This window comes from Rhipicephalus sanguineus, chromosome 4 (genome assembly GCF_013339695.2).
Source record: "Rhipicephalus sanguineus isolate Rsan-2018 chromosome 4, BIME_Rsan_1.4, whole genome shotgun sequence".
NCBI classification, from domain to species: Eukaryota; Metazoa; Arthropoda; class Arachnida; order Ixodida; family Ixodidae; genus Rhipicephalus; species Rhipicephalus sanguineus.
In genome coordinates this window covers 22,181,403-22,197,021 of record NC_051179.1, presented here as the reverse complement: position 1 = coordinate 22,197,021, position 15,619 = coordinate 22,181,403, and the positions used below count along the sequence as shown (strand labels likewise).

The window sequence follows — 15,619 nt, the reverse complement described above, 5'->3', positions numbered from 1 at the left end:
GTGAAACAGCTGTGCCTGCAGGTGGCAAAAGTCATACAGAAGTCCCCTGCTACGGCATTCGTAATTATATATCTTGCTATTCTGTCGTTAATCCCCGAATTTTTGTATTTTTTCTGCTGATACCACCGCGAGCTGCACGTTTTAATTGAGCTGGTTTTTTTCCTCCCGGGTGCTCATTTTAAAACAGAAAACGCGTTCAGAAATGTATTTATGCATGCGTAGTGCTAGAAGTAAAAGCGTGAAAGCAGAGCGACCGTTGCGGAAGTTTAGAAAGCTTAAACACCGAGGCTTCCCACACACAACCCCAGCGATAGCAGCGTTCGCATCGCCTCTCAAGCACAGCTGCGCTTCTGGCGGCGGCCGCTGGCTCCATATGAAACTGACGCGGCAGTTTCGTGACCATAAGAAGCATTGAATGACTCTGATGGTACGTAAGAAAGGATGGCTCTGATCTCGCAGAAACATAAACCTGGAAACAATCTGCCTTAGAAATAAGTGGGCTAATCCCAGCCCACCCGCTTTCACTGACCGAAAAAAATTTGTACGGCTCGTGCGTTCCCACTTGGAGGCCCAAACAAAAGTGGCAAAAACTCTGTGTATCTTCTGTACATTTGAACGGTTCATGCACAGCACCTGAAGTACATACCAAATTTTTGCTGCTAAGAATAAGTTGCAAACTGTTGACCTCGCGAATATTGATAGGTTTTTTCCTCCCCACTTGTTCGCTTTCTCCCTTAATTTTTCTGTCTCATCGTTCCAGTATTCACTGGGATCATTATATTTCTGCAGTGGCACACCGAGGTACTTCGTCGGCACGGAGCTCCACTTAACCTTTTCGAAAAATTCAGGCTTTTCGTCCCAGGTACCATGCCAAAAACCTGCACTCTTATCCCAGTTTAAGGCACTGCCTGACCACTTGCAGTACTTGTCTGCTACACTGACTGCTTCACTAATGCTCCCTCTGTCTTTACAAAAAACAGCGATGTCATCTGCGTAGGACAGTACTTTGACCTCAGCCGTCATTAGCCTAAAACCATGTATCTTGTCGCTATTGATTATGCTCAAACAAAAGGGCTCCAAGTAGATAGCAAATAACAAGGGGGAAATTGGGCAACCCTGACGGGCACTCCTTGCAATTTGAAAGTTTGCAGTGACTTCCTTGTTAATTACGATGCTAGCAAAACAATTCCGATACGACATCTTCACCCCTTCTAAAATAACGTCTCCTACATTTACATGTTTCAATATTGAAAAAAGTACATCATGCATAACACGGTCAAAAGCCTTTTCCAGGTCTAGTTGCAACATTGCTACTTGGCTGTACCATGCATCGCAACACTCAAGGATGCTCCTCGCAGTGTGGATATTGGTTCCTATTGTTCGGCCCTTAATTCCGCATGTTTGGTGCGGTCCTACGATTAACCGTATTACGCTTTGCAGTCTCTTGGCGAGTACCTTCATAAAAACCTTATAATCAGTGTTAGTGAGGCTTATTGGACGATAAGCACTCACTGACAAGAGCTTCACTGGATCTTCACTTTTGGGTATGAGTACAATATGTGACCTTCGAAAGGACGGCGGCATTTCCTTTACCTCGTAAGCCTCCGCTACGAGGCGTAACAGGAGCTCCGACAGCTCATCTTTGAATGCTTTGTAAAAAGCTGTGCCTAGTCCATCCGGGCCGGGCGTTTTCCCTTCACTTAATTCATTAATGGCCCTTTCAATTTCCCCAACTGATATTGGCTCTTCGAGGCGGGCGGTGGTTTCCTTATCTAGTGTCGGCATTATTGACAAAAACTCGCTGTCCAAGGCTGCTTCTCTGTTACCGCTGCACCCAAGAAGTCCTTTATAATAATCCAAAAACGCGCTTTCTATCATCTGTTTGTCCGTGGTAGTCACTCCTCCGTATTTAATCTGTTTTATTTCCTTACGCGAGGCGTAGTGCTTTTCTTCGCTCAGCGAGCGTTTCGTCGGTGTTTCCCCCAGCCAAAGGTGTTCTGCGCGTGCACGTATGACTGCTCCTCTGTATTTTTCAGTGTCCATTATCTCGAGCTGGTTCTTGACCTCTCTTATCTCTTTAGTTAAAGTGCCTGGTCGCGTGCTTTCGACTGACAACAAGAATTCTAGCTGACCTTGTAGTTCTTTTTGCTTTCTTTTTTCATTGTAGCGTAACATGGAAGACCTTTCAATTGCAGCAATTTTAACTTCTTCCTTGAACTGTTCCCATGCAGCGACCATTCGTCCCGACTCAGACGAGCGCACTTTTTCAATAAGTATTTTCACCTTATCCACAAATACTTCATCACTAAGTAATTTATTGTTCAGTTTCCACAGTTTCCAAGAAAAGGTTGATCTTTTCTTCTTCACTCCCAGAGAAAACATTACGGCACTGTGATCACTGAAAGCTACTGGTTTGTGCTCGTAACTGTTGCATAGCGGCACGAGTACATCTGATACGTATGCTCTATCTAAACGGGAGTGGCAATCGCGCTGGAAATGCGTAAACCTAGCGCCACTTCCAATTTGCAATACGTTTCCTACATCTTCAAAACCCCCCTCTTGCATAAGCGCTGACAGCAACAAAGCACTTTGATCACGAACGGATAGTTTTTTGCTTCTATCTTCTCTGAAGCACACGCAATTAAAATCCCCCAGAATTATCATGTTTCTATCAGATTTTAAATACCGTTCGACACTTGCAAAAAAGGATAACCGCTCAGGTATACTATTCGGTGCATATACGCAAATGATGCGCCATTTTTTACCAAAACCGTCAAAATCGCACAAAACGAGACGGCCGTCATCGCTAGCATGAACATACTCTTCAACAAATCCTAAAGAGTTCCGCAGAAAAAGAGCACACCCTCCAGAGGTGCCAACAGAATGACATATGCAAACATTATAGCGGGACCGAAAAGGTTCGACCATGCGGTCCGTTTGTTCTTGACTTTCGACCTTCGTTTCCTGTACCGCTATGATATCGAGGTCGTCCTCTAGGAAAAGACGACTAACCTGATATTGCTTTCGCTTAGATCGAAGTCCGCGCACATTTAAAGTTGCGATACGCAACGTAGTTATGGGCTGTGAAGGCCTCGGGCAAGATACGGACCGCATGGTTCTTACCTCGCCGATTGACACATCCCTGGCTTCCACCGTTGAAGTTGTGGATAGACACGTACAATGCGTGCACTTTCCACACGCGTCACATAATGATGAAGCCATATTTGCTATGTCCTTGAGCGCCTATGGATTTAGGTCCCTCGTTGACTGTCTTCCCCCGTGGCTACGAGGGTGGCTTCGGCGGCGGACGTGTGCCCGCAGCGATGTTCGGCTTGAACCTCAAGCTGGGTCGCCTGAGCGTTGCCGCTTTCGTTACCGGCTCACCTCCTGTTGTCCTCTCTGGTTCTGCGTCCTCGTTGCTCACATCTTCAAGCGTTCGCTTTGCGCTTGTCCCCGCTCTTGTGACATCCATATCTTCAGGTTGTCCAGTCGACGACCCAATACTTTGCTTATTTTCGTTGTCGCTTTCGTCCCGCGGTATAGAGCTCACGCTGTTGGTCTGTTGATCCGTTTGTTCAGCCTGAGCCGCTTCGCTTCCTTCGTCTTTCGGGCCCTTAGAAAGGGGCGTGAATACGGGACCCCGATTTCTGCTTTCCGCTGCTTCTTCTGCATCAGCTTGGTCCATTATGTGCTCCGTGAGATGGTCGCCAGCCACAGGCCCGGCCACACTGGCGTATGTTTGGGCACACTCGCTGTCTTCGTGACCATAGCGTCTGCACCGACCACACCGGGGTATGCGACAGTCCCGGCGTATATGTCCCGTTCGTCGACATCGTAAGCAAAGCGGTGCACAACCAAAAGCGTTGTTATACCGCCCACTCGGAGCTGGTGTGGTAGGTCTTCGACTGTCAAGCCCGCTTTTAATTGCAGGGTGACAGTCCTGGTCGAGGTTCCTTTATCGGCGATACCTTGGACGCGCCAACGTTCCTTTGATACTTCTGCCACTCTTCCATAATTTACGAGTGCGGTGCGCACATCTTCATCCGGTACATTATGCAGGAGCCAATAAAGCTTTAGCCGGACATCCTGCTTGTTCGGGTCGATAACGAGGCAGCGCCTTTCCTTTATCTTTACGTCACCAAGTGCTAGCATCTTTTTCGTGGCTTGCGCTGTACTGAAAGTCACGGCCCAGACGTGGTTCATCTGGAAAGCGCCTAAGGCGAGTACCTCAGGCAACATACCCAGACTAACCAAAGTGTCACGGACGTCTTCAACACGATACGGCCTTGCCTTAATATCTCCGTGTAGAAAAACAGTATTCATAACACACGCACCTGTAGGCAACTGCGGCAAAACGACTTCGTAATCCTGTTCATCTTCGGCGACAATCCTGTTTCCGCGACCCATCTGGGCCGCTGTATCCGCCCCTACGGAGCGCATGATGCACACGTCCGTACACAGCAGTGGCCGGAAGTGGAATCCGAGCTAGCCGGGCACATAGAGTCTGTCTAAGTGTGAAACACCTTCCGTGTTCCAGATCAGAATGGTTCACCCAAAGAGAGAAGGAGTATAGCGGGGAAGAAATAAGATGGAGAGTGCGATGCTCGGAATAACATGGAAACACTCGGAAAGGGAGAAAAAAAAAGATGTCGCCCAACGTGGGGCTCGAACCCACGACCCTGAGATTAAGAGTCTCATGCTCTACCGACTGAGCTAGCCGGGCTTTTTTTTTTTTCTTTATTGCCTGTCTTTGGCCCACATAAACAATATACATATTTACAGTTATTTACACAAAACAATCAAGAACATCGTTAAAAAAAAACCGACCGCTCAAATGTTGTGGCCGCACATGCGTTAAAACGTTTTCATCGTCGATAATAATTCGACGCGTGGCAACCACTCTGGAGTAAATTCCTGCAACTTTTGTTCCTCCACAAAATTCCTTATGCTTTCTTTGAAGTACTGGGTAGGCGATCGTGCATCTACATCAACGTGACTGAATGCCATTCTGGATTTCCAGATGCTATGAAGAGCCATAAGCATTATCATGTCGAATGGCGTACCGTCGTCACTTTGTATTGGCAAATAGCGGATCCCATGTGCATCAAGGGGAAAATCTTTTTTGATTGTGCGCTGGAGCACATCCCAAAGAAAGACAGCATCCCAACAGTCCAGGAATACATGCTCAATTGTCTCCTCCTTTCTGCATATTATGCAATGCGTGCCCCAAGGAACATAAAACCCCTTTTCAGCCATCCATGATTTGACAGTCAGCGTACCGGTGTGTAATTTAAAGAAGAAATTCTTAACACCTGGCGGTATTAGCATCGCCTTGACGCGCTTTAGTACAGTGTGCCCATGGCCTACATTGTAAAGGGACCGATATAAAGGCACTGGTAGAAACACATCACATAGGTCTTTGTACAGTTTTTTACGCTTTACGTCACTCAAATACTCAAATGAAAACCGCGCTGACAAAAACCTACAGGAAAGCACAACTTCGCGAAGAAAACCATAAACACCACCGGGCACGCTGCCGGTTGAGACAACCATGTTGGGCAAGTGTTGCCCCAGGCGAAGTTGACAGACAGTGCGAAGGAATGGGTTGCTAACGTCCCGAAAGAAATAAAACCGACTGACTACCTGTCTCAAAAACAAATGCGACAAGCCCAGTCCTCCATTTCGCACTCGAAGAAATAAATTGGTTCGACTTGATCTTTCCCAAGACGAAGCCCACACAAACACTGCGAACACACGGTGAAATCTTTGGATGTTTACCCTCGAACAATGTAAGACTTGTAGGGTATACCAAATTTTACTCATTAAGAATATATTGCAAATTGTGGCTTTAGAAAACATAGACCAATTCCAGCCATTCCACTTATTTACTCTGTCCCGCAGTTTATCCACTTCGCTCCTCCAGTGCGAATCGCTGTCTTTGTAGCACTCGAGGGGGGCACCCAAGTATTTCACCGGTGTCGTAACAAAACTCATGCTGGCAAAACTGTCTGGGGTTTCTGGCCAGTCACCGTGCCAAAAGCCCAGGCATTTGCCCCAGTTTACCGCGCTGCCGCTCGCAGCACAGAAGCTTTTAACACATTTGACAGCTTGTGTTATGCTGTCTGAATCAGCGCAAAAAATGGCAATATCGTCCGCATAAGCCAACAGCCGGACTTCAACCTCATGCAGCTTAAACCCGCGAACACAGTCATTCTCTATGACATTCAAATAAAAAGACTCTATGTACAGACAGAACAAAAGTGGCGAGAGAGGGCAACCTTGACGGACCGAACGCTTGACTGGGATGCGCTCCCCCATCGCCTTGTTAACGATCAGCCGCGTTGAGCAGTCTCGGTACGCCATGGCAACTCCCTGTCTAATTATTTTACCTAAGTTCACATGTTCTAAAATGCACAGAAGAATTTCATGAGGCACCCTGTGGAAAGCTTTCTCCAGGTCGATTTGGAGCATTGCCACTCGTGCTCCAATAGCGTCGCAACATTCGAGGATACTCCGTGCTACGTGTATATTAGTGAAGATAGTTCGGCCTTTAATGCCACACGTCTGGTGCGGCCCCACGAGCTCCGTAATGACTGTTTGCAACCTCTTAGCTAGGATTTTCATAAATATCTTATAATCTCCATTAGTGAGGCATATTGGGCGGTAAGAAGTTACTCTGCGCAATGCAACAGGGTCTTCCGATTTCGGTATAAGAACAGTGTGGGAGGATGAAAAGGACGGGGGTAATACTTTCAGCTCGAATGCCTCATTGTATACGTCGGTTAGGACTGGTGATATTGCTAAATTGAAACATTTATAAAAGGCGGAAGTCAGACCATCAGGGCCAGGGGACTTCCCCGGATGCATACTTTCAATAGCACTTTTTACTTCCTCTTCTGAAATGGGTTCCTCCAATATTTCTTTCGTATTGTTGTCTAGCTTTGGCATCAGCGTTAAAAACTCTTTCTTAAAACGGTCGACGTCGACTGAGCAGGCGGCGAATAAGCTATTGAAGTGCTCAAAGAAAGCGCGCTCGATATCGTCTGCTGCATCGCTGACTTTACCATCGTGTTCAATTTCTGTTATCTGATTACGTCGCGCGTGCCACTTTTCTGAGCCCAACGCCCTTTTTGACGGTGCTTCTCCCATTATCAGTCTCTCGGCCCTTGCCCGCACCATAGCACCACGGTACCTTTCGATATCGAACTGTTCTATTTTGCGTATCAATGCGCGAATATCGTCAATAAACATGCCGGGCATCCTACATTCTTCGCTGATCAATTTTTGCAGGTTTCTGCGCATCTGCTTTTCTTCTGTCCCTTTTTCTCTGCTTATAACACTCGAGCGCTCCAAAGCCTTCATTTTGACCGCCTGCTTGAAGTTCTCCCATTTTTCTCTGGACGTCTTCTTACCCACAACTTTCATTTCTTCAACTTCCGTCATTACTTCCGCCATAAACTTTTCATCGCTCAGCAGGTTCGAATTCAATTTCCATAGTTGCCACTCGAAGCCCCTTTTCCTTTCTTTCGTGCTAGCTACTAGAAAGCTCACCAAGCAGTGATCACTAAATGAAACGGCGCTAACACGGTATTCCTTGCAAAATGGCACCAAATCAAGACTCACGTACGCCCTATCTAGTCGGGCGTGGCTGGCTGCCTGAAAGTGGGTGTACTGCTTAGTCCTCCCACCACCGAGACATTCAGCCACATCCTCTAAGCCATGGTCACTTATTATATCGCTTAGTACAACGGTACTTGCATCTTTGTACTGTCGAGCGCTAGTTTTGTCATTGGCTGAAAGAACGCAGTTGAAGTCCCCAATAATGATAAGGAGCCGGTTACACTGAGTATACTGTTTTAGCTGTTCAAAGAATACGCGTCTTTCATCGGCAACAGTCGGTGCGTACAAACAAATTACACGCCATTCCAAAGATGAAAACAAGAGATCACACACAATGAGCCGACCAGACGGACATGACGTTACGGCCTCTATTTTAGCATGCAGACTCTGTCGGACGAAGAGCACACAGCCGGAAGAAGTCCCTACGGCATGGCTAACTATAGCAGAGTACCGCGACAAGAATTGGCGCACCATGCCCCCAGTTTCCTCGTCGCCATCGACTTTAGTCTCCTGCACTGCCAGAATGTCAAGATCGAGGTCGCTTACTAGTCGGTACAGTTGGCATTGCTTTCTCCTTGAGGCAAGGCCACGCACATTTAGGGTGGCCACACGGATTGAACTTTCTATTTGCATCATTTTAAGGCTGTGAAAAACCCAGGGGCATGGCGCTTACCTCACAACTGCACTTCCTTCCTGAACGCCCTTGCCCCAGTACAGTCCTCACGGTGGCAAAGGCGGCGTTTCCGCCGTCTTGCGCTCCGTTGGAATGTTCGGCCGTGGCCGAAGGAGAGCCCGCCGCGCGGGAGTCGTTTTGGCGGGTGGCTCGTCCGTCACGGCCGCACTGGGCCCCTTCTCGTTTTTCCCTGCGTCGTGGGGACGCTTCCCCGTCGCGCTGGCACTGTCGGTGTCGATCACAGTCATCGGTTCTGGCTCGGAGGGGGTCTCGACGGTTCCGCCGAAAAAGGTGTCGCCGGTGCTGCTCGCATCAACCTTTTCACTCCTTCCTTGTGCACCTTCTTGCGGAAGCCCGGCTTCGGGCTTACCTGGTGCTTCACGCAGGCCATCTTCTTGTGAGCTTGACGAACCATCTTGGACAGCCGAGTTTGGGCTCCCTCCTGCTGTTTCCTCCGAGTCTGCCTCGTCCATGAGGTGCTCCAGTACGTCGTTTGCCTGCGCTGGTCCGGTAACGCTGGCGTATGTCCTTGCGCAATCCGCGTCTTCGTGGCCGAAGCGGCGACAACGATTGCAGCGGGGTACTCGGCAGTCTCGACGTATGTGCCCAGTACTCTTGCACCGTAGGCACAACGGAGCACGGCCCGGGACAACAACAAGAGTCAACTCTCCGGCAATCTTGAGCTGGTGCGGAATGTCATCGACCTTGACGTCGGAATGTAACTTCAACCCCACAGACCGTGTCGTCGAGCCCTTTTCAGTGAGGCCTTGCGCTCTCCACTTCTCCCGCGTCACTTCTAATACTTTCCCATAGGGCGTCAAGGCCACACGCACGTCTTCATCGGTCACGCCGTGCAGCAACCAATGTAGCTTCAAGCGAACCTCGCGGTTATTTGGGTCGATAAGCAAACATGGGCGATCCTTTACCTTCACGTCGACGGCGGAGAGCAATTTCCGAGCAGCGTCAGCACTCGTCATTGTCACGGCCCACACGTGGTTCATTTGATACGCCCCCAACGCCAGAACGTCGACGAGCGCACCAAGCTTGGCCAGAGTGTCCCGGTAATCTTCGACGCGGTAGGGCCGGGCTCTTGGATCGCCATGCATAAAAACTGTGTTCGCAACGATGCGTCCGGAAGGCAGATTGGGCAGAATCACCTGATAATCCTCAGAACTAGGAACAAAAACCCTGTTACCGCGGCCCACTCGGGCCGCTGAACCCGCTCCGTCGGAGCCAAGACTGAGCTAGCCGGGCACATAGAGTCTGCCTAAGTGTGAAACATCTTGCGTGTTCCAGATCAGAATGGTTCACCCAAAGAGAGAAGGAGTATAGCGGGGAAGAAATAAGATGGAGAGTACGATGCGCGGAGTAACGTCGAAACACTCGGAAAGAGAGAAAAAAAAAGTTGTCGCCCAACGTGGGGCTCGAACCCACGACCCTGAGATTAAGAGTCTCATGCTCTACCGACTGAGCTAGCCGGGCACATAGAATCTGTCTAAGTGTGAAACACCTTGCGTGTTCCAGATCAGAATGGTTCACCCAAAGAGAGAAGGAGTATAGCGGGGAAGAAATAAGATGGAGAGTACGATGCGCGGAGTAACGTCGAAACACTCGGAAAGAGAGAAAAAAAAGTTGTCGCCCAACGTGGGGCTCGAACCCACGACCCTGAGATTAAGAGTCTCATGCTCTACCGACTGAGCTAGCCGGGCACATAGAATCTGTCTAAGTGTGAAACACCTTGCGTGTTCCAGATCAGAATGGTTCACCCAAAGAGAGAAGGAGTATAGCGGGGAAGAAATAAGATGGAGAGTACGATGCGCGGAGTAACGTCGAAACACTCGGAAAGAGAGAAAAAAAAAGTTGTCGCCCAACGTGGGGCTCGAACCCACGACCCTGAGATTAAGAGTCTCATGCTCTACCGACTGAGCTAGCCGGGCACATAGAATCTGTCTAAGTGTGAAACACCTTGCGTGTTCCAGATCAGAATGGTTCACCCAAAGAGAGAAGGAGTATAGCGGGGAAGAAATAAGATGGAGAGTACGATGCGCGGAGTAACGTCGAAACACTCGGAAAGAGAGAAAAAAAAAGATGTCGCCCAACGTGGGGCTCGAACCCACGACCCTGAGATTAAGAGTCTCATGCTCTACCGACTGAGCTAGCCGGGCACAAATGGTCTGCCCCAAGGTGTGTGCACATGGTGTGGTGTGTCGTACTTTCCTTTGTCCTTGTTTATTGCGTCACCCGTTTCAAAGATGCATAACCAATTCCAACTTGCCCAGAGATCAATTCTGCACACAAGGTCTACCTAAGTGTGAAACATCTCGCGTGTTCAAGATCATAACCCTTAAACCAAAATGGAAGGAGGATAGCGGAAAAAAACACAATAAAAAACTGGAGGATGACCACTAAGGAAGCAGCAGAAGCAGATACATAGGTGTTCAAAGCCAGACTGGTGTTTTCTTCTCCGTTAAACGGCGGCCTGCGTTATTTGAGGCCTTTAGCTCTGGAACGGAGAAATGAATACCAATCGTGTCAATGCAAAAGGGTGCTCATAGTACTAGCTTCAGTGACGCGATTTATGCGCGAATACTGGCGAACATGCGTATCTGAAAAAGCGGTGGGAAATGAGCAGTGAAGCACTTGCCCTAGGATCACCTAATGAACAAAACAGCAACGGAAGTTCTATCGGGCGGGGACGTCACGTGAACTGGTCGTCTTCCAAAACTAAATATCACGTAGCACCATGTAAGAACTAGTGCCATGAGTAAAGTCATGTAACATCACATAATATCTAATATTAATGTGAACTAACAGACAATAATACCAAGGAAAATATAGGGTTGTTATTTGTAGCCATTAGGATATAAATGTGAAGAAAGCAAAGACAACGAAAAAACATCTTGCCGTCGGCAGGAACCGAACCTGCGACCTTCGAATAACGCGTCCGATGCTCTACCACTGAGCTACGGCGGCGGTCATCCTCCCGTCCACTTTATGGGGTATATATGGGCATTTAAACATAGGAGTGTTAGTCAGCGCCGATCCCGCCGATCACGTCGATCACGCGGCGATCACGTGCTACGCGACGCCAACAGGCAGAAAAAGAGTGTTCCACACTCGCCGCCATGGCTGCGGTTCCAAAGCAATACCACTTTTTTTTTTTTGCCTTGGCATGCATCTTTTGTTTCTTTCTTCGATGTCCCAGCAGGAGTGTGTTAGTACGTGGACCGAGTCGAGTAAATTAAGCAACAGAAATCGCCCGGCGGTTTGACATTTGGTGTAGTGGGTACGTGCGACCAGGGATGTTGAACCACAACAATGGGCCTTTGCATAGTGCTGCTATACGGCGGTGCCCTACAAAGGCCGATCCCCTCCATTGGGTCTGTGCCATAAGGAGAGGTCAACAACAACAACAAGCCGCATCCACTGCCGCTGTGTACCTATGTATTCGATGTACACCGGAAGGCAGTCGCTGTAGCGTTCTACGACAAGCGACGGTTCGTCTTTTTAAGCCGCTTCATGAGGACATGACACGTCAGCTCGGCTGCGTGATAACAGTAAGAATTTCACTAAGGTTGTGCGTTGGGCTAGTTGGTGCAGCATAATTCGATGTGTGTGTCTTTCAATGTCGTCCTCGTTCCTTGCACTGTGAAACATCGAATTAGGTAAGAATTCATCTTGAAAACTGTAATCCATGCCTTCTTTGCTACGCCTGACACGTCATTCGAGTCCGCGGGCGCCTTGGAGATGTTGGTGCAAGTGTTGCGTCAGAACGAACAGCTCCTCGAGGAACTTGGGACGCAGGCGCCCATACAAGTGGCTCAGGACACGTCAGCCATCGAGTCAACCTTCTCCAGGCTCGAGCGCGTTCCGAGGGACCTTTATAAAGTTTTTCCGTCAATCCATCCCTCCATCGCGGAGCTCCCTTTGCTTCAGAATCGACTAAGTGAGGTGGGGGGGAGGGAGGGGCTGCGGTGAAACTTGGCCCCCTTACCCCCCGCCCCTAATGGAGAACCTTGCGCACGCCTATGCTGAACACTCAGAAGTGCGTGGCCCAGTAGACGTGGGGTGTTTTCCCGCTAAAATCGCTTGTTCTGAAGTCTGGTTACGGCGATGGCCGATTGCTGAAGGGGACAAAATGCACAGATCCCTCGCGTGCCGCCATATTTACTGTACTTAGTGTATATATTAGTCTGTCATAGTTTAATTGGGGGCATCCTCTGTTATAGCGCTTTTCACATTACCTACATCGATGCTTCGGAGCTCCGAATACCATTATTCAATCAGACAGCAAGGACAACCGTGACCATTTCTGGACACATGATTTTCAATAACATGAATCCATAACAGCTACGTCACCTTTCGGTTGTTCCATGGGAACGACCGGAGTTTTACGGTGCCCCAGTTAATAGGCAAGAATTCAAGACAGTGCGGGTCCGCTGTTTTAAAGGAGCTTCCTGGATAGTCTGGGGGCAAGACATGCCTCGGCCCATAAATTTCTTAAATAAAAAGTATAAATGCGAGTATGTACTACATTCAATGCCGCCAGGCTTACAGAAGCAACGAAGAATGCGGCGAAATGTTCCGCCCCACCTCGGCGCTCTGTAATAACCACCTTGGTGCAAAAGAGTGATCGTCCCCAATCTGGCGCTAGGTTTTTGACGTCAAATTCCCACGCCCCTCCCACACTTATGCGGACGTCATCCCCGATAGTATCGCTCCAGCGGACGACTCTATTGTTCGCCGAGGCAGAATCGCGTTCCAGTACTGCAGACGTTAAACGCGTACAGCAACCACCGCCCTGTGAAGATGCTCGCTGGCTCCTCGCTTGCAGTCATTAACGACGCGATAGCGGCCATAGCAACAATGCAGCGCCTGCATAGTTCCGGTGAAGAAGGACGTGCATTTCGGATACACTACGTGAGTGAAGCGGTTGCCACGAATAATCGCTCTCATTCATATGTGCATGTCGGCAGTATACTAGGCATACATCTGCGAAATTAGACCATCGGCAAGAATGCATATCCACTTGAAGCGTCCGCGTATCGTCTTTGTCTTTTTTATTCATGTTACCTGTGCACTGTATTTCACATGTAGTGTGCAACGGTGGTCAAGAGGCTACGGAAGGACTTCGGTCAGCGAAATGTATTAACGCCGCGCGTATCGTGGCCGGCTTTCATAAAAGGTTCAAGGACAACGTACACAAACAACTCGACACATTTTCATTACTTTTAGGGTATGGTCAATCGTATTGACTCATTACTCATTAACAACACTGATTTTTTTTTTGTGTGTGGGGGGGGGGGGTGTAGCCAAAGGTATTCGCTCGTTACTCGGCCTAGACAAAGGCCACCAAGTTTGGGCATGTTGGTAAGACGTGCTAGAATCTAAAAGTGCCCTGGACAGAGAAGAGGCTTGAGGCACACAGCGCTCGTGCGTCTTGAGTTCTTTCTCTGTCCTCGTCTTTCGCACTTTTACTTTCTATAAAAAAGAACAATTTCGCGTATTTGGTGGTAAAAGGACCAAACTATGCGTGTTTCACTTCTATGCGTGCGTCACTAAGTGTGTTAGGACCGTGGGTGTCACTTCTTGCTTTGTCCATTGTGTTAAGCGCTGTTTTAATTTATCATCCAGATTATATTCCTTTCTGTCAACGGAGCTGCTACAAAAGGTCTCGCTAGCCGGCCTTCCCAGCGGTGCACGCTGTGTACGAGACCTAGCATATATGGCTGATTTATAACCTGAAGGATATACCTATGTTTGGGCGGTTGCGAGCTGGTGTTAACAGCCGCACCCCTCCAAGCGGCAAGATTAAGAAATGCGATACCGCGCTTCGAGTTAGCTCTTGGCTCCCAAGGGATAAGGAGGAAACAAAGCACGCTTCAAGAGCGATATGTAAAACACGTCCTCATTTTGAACACTCTTGTCCGTGCATGATTGAGCTAGCTAGGTTTTGCATCAATTTGTATACGTTGTTTGGCATCGAAGGTTTTCAAACCGCCCTACATCCACGTATACAGCTCGTAATCTCAAGACCAGCTGGTTCCGTTTCTGGCATGGCAGCCATTTTATATCGCGTGCGAGTGCAGAAAAAAGTATAGGGTATAGGTCCTGGCCGAAGATACCAGAGTCAGTTAAGAAAGACAAGAGCTGTGTCGGAGGAGAGATTGCGATTATGGTAAACTTGCACACCGTGACGCCTTTCGGTGTTAAACCGCATGCCATGTAAATTTCGAAGATCATCGCGACGCTGCCTTTTAGACATCGGCCTAACGCTTATATACGAAATGCGTATTTGTCCTCCCATCGCGCACTGCTTAATCTCGAAACTCACGCATTGCGCTGACAATGCAGGCAGAATTTATTTGCGAAGCATTTCGTAAAACTTAAACAATAGGATTCCTTTACACAACTTTTTGGTCGGCTCACTGAGAGAAAAAATTACATTTTGCAAGCTAAAATCGAGGGGACGAAAACTCTGGTCATTCAAGGTATCCGGCATAAAAATTATCATATAATATTGCAATCAAGAAGTAGTTGCTAGCAGAGGATTAAAAGTGAACGAGTTCTTCTGAAGCATGCATTTATGAAGCCTACTGTATTTACACGCTATAGATGTACTAAGTAACCGGAGTACTGCGACAAGAAGTAAATAAAATACATATAACTGAAGCACCCTACTTCATGATGACATATATTTTTTTTCTACTGATTTGATTTCACTGATTTCTTCTTTACCCGTTTTTACATTACTCTTTATCTCATTCGTTAAACTTCAGTCGCAGTCACTGCGACTGACGAACCCAATTTTTGGCCGGTGACTGACCACTGGTCTCTTGACTAACAATAAGCTAGCAGCTGCAAGCATCAGCAGTATGGATGTATATATGACACATTTCTACACTTAGGACAGCGGATCTACGCTGACACATGGAGCTATGTTGAGAGGTGCAGCGCGTGCTTCAATGCAAGTATTTAGGCAGCGTTAATAAACGCAATTACACTGCGGTTCATGGGCGACACGCCCACCACAGCGGTCTAATGGTTACTATACAGACCCGAAAGACGCGGGATCGAATCCCGGTCGCGGCGGCCAGATTTCCATGAAAGCAAAATGCTAGAGGCCCGTCTACTTAGATTTAGGTGCACCTTAAAGAACACCAGATGGTCAAAATCATATCGTGGTCATGGGACGTAAAATCCCAATTAATTCATTAGCATCGAGAGCTGCAACGCTCATTTGGCAGCGTTAATAAATACGATTACCGTTGCTTAAAGGACGATACGTGCTCACACGTCGGTGAGCTCGAGCGCCGTTCGACGAAG

At 48.2% G+C, this 15,619-nt stretch overlaps 5 non-coding genes across 5 annotated transcripts; all 5 read right to left on the bottom strand.

The window, feature by feature from the left end:
- Window positions 1-4,650: 4,650 nt before the first annotated feature.
- Window positions 4,651-4,723, bottom strand: Trnak-cuu (transfer RNA lysine (anticodon CUU)). Its single transcript has one exon. It is a non-coding gene; the product is annotated as a tRNA-Lys (tRNA).
- Window positions 4,724-9,702: 4,979 nt separating this feature from the next.
- On the bottom strand, window positions 9,703-9,775 carry Trnak-cuu (transfer RNA lysine (anticodon CUU)). The gene has a single exon. It is a non-coding gene; the product is annotated as a tRNA-Lys (tRNA).
- A 154-nt stretch (window positions 9,776-9,929) lies between these two features.
- Window positions 9,930-10,002, bottom strand: Trnak-cuu (transfer RNA lysine (anticodon CUU)). The gene has a single exon. It is a non-coding gene; the product is annotated as a tRNA-Lys (tRNA).
- A 155-nt stretch (window positions 10,003-10,157) lies between these two features.
- Window positions 10,158-10,230, bottom strand: Trnak-cuu (transfer RNA lysine (anticodon CUU)). Its single transcript has one exon. It is a non-coding gene; the product is annotated as a tRNA-Lys (tRNA).
- A 155-nt stretch (window positions 10,231-10,385) lies between these two features.
- Window positions 10,386-10,458, bottom strand: Trnak-cuu (transfer RNA lysine (anticodon CUU)). The gene has a single exon. It is a non-coding gene; the product is annotated as a tRNA-Lys (tRNA).
- Window positions 10,459-15,619: the final 5,161 nt, after the last annotated feature.